Genomic DNA, 1,225 nt, shown 5'->3' with positions numbered 1-1,225 from the left:
CCCAACTAACACCCAATCAAAAACTGCCACATAAAATCAATCCTGTAAAACCCTGTATGTGTAGCATTGTTGCTTGTTGTGTGTCTCAAGCATGGTCCCAAATCAATTGCATGTGTCTCAAGTCTCAACTGCATAGCGTGTCTCAGCTATGTGTTTGTCAAGTGCATCGTTTACTTCAATTTTCTACACAGGGCCGTCGACAGGCATGTGCGACCGTTGCGTCCGCACAGGGCCCCAAAAATGGTGGGGCCCCCAAGGCGTTGTGTCATTAGGAGGCCTAGTGGGATGAGAATTGCACGAGAGAAAAAAAAGGCTGCCCGTTGGGCTGTTCGTCCACGTGAGTCGCTGCGCCCTAATCGCGGCAGTTTATCCTAATCTCCCCGCTGCGCGGGCGCCGCCTGCCCTGCCTCTGCCGCCTCATCGCAATCCGCCCTTCGTCCTCAATCTGTCACACTCGTCGGCATCAGGCCTGATCGGCATGCGTCCGCTTCTCATCTACTAGATCAACTGATCGCTTGGGCAGGCCAGAAGCTCTCCGCTTCTAATCTAGTGAGTCCTGAAACATGAGTGCATACATAATTTTGAGATCCATGCATGTACTGACAATTTTATTATTATATTATGAAATAAAATGTGCTCCAGATATATGCCATATCTAGGAGATCAATTAAATGTGAATTTTGTCATCCACGCATATACTAGGTCCAGGAGGCCAGGACGTTGATCTCACATAATATAGCTTTAGGACTATTTTTGTATGTTCTTCTCGGTGTGGTCCGTTGTTAGGTTCTAGGTTTATTTGTTCCATATTTTCTCTCTCATGTAGGAGAGTTTCCGATGATAATTCATTGCCCTATAGTAAAATAGAAAAATATATTTCAATCTTCATCTTGTCTTCTAGAAATAGAAAAATATGATTCTGGTGTCTAAAGACATTATTGAAGGTATATGAACTTCATAATTTTAGGGCCTCATTTTGTATTTTGCACCGGGGCCCCAAATTCCTGGAGACGGCCCTGTTTCTACACAATAAACGAGCACAAACGTGCTGACAAACCAACCCTGCATCGAGGCAGTCGTCTACTTAAGGCTAAGGCCGCACTAATAATGGTACCTTGCAACCAGCGATAGCCGGAAAGTTGACAAACTAGCTCTTAATCAAGTCAACTGCACTCGCAGTCGTCGCCAAAACTAGAAGATAATTTTACAGGCTAAGTGGCCATGT

This window comes from Triticum aestivum, chromosome 1D (genome assembly GCF_018294505.1).
Source record: "Triticum aestivum cultivar Chinese Spring chromosome 1D, IWGSC CS RefSeq v2.1, whole genome shotgun sequence".
Lineage (NCBI taxonomy): Eukaryota > Viridiplantae > Streptophyta > Magnoliopsida > Poales > Poaceae > Triticum > Triticum aestivum.
This window is presented reverse-complemented; position numbering follows the sequence as displayed.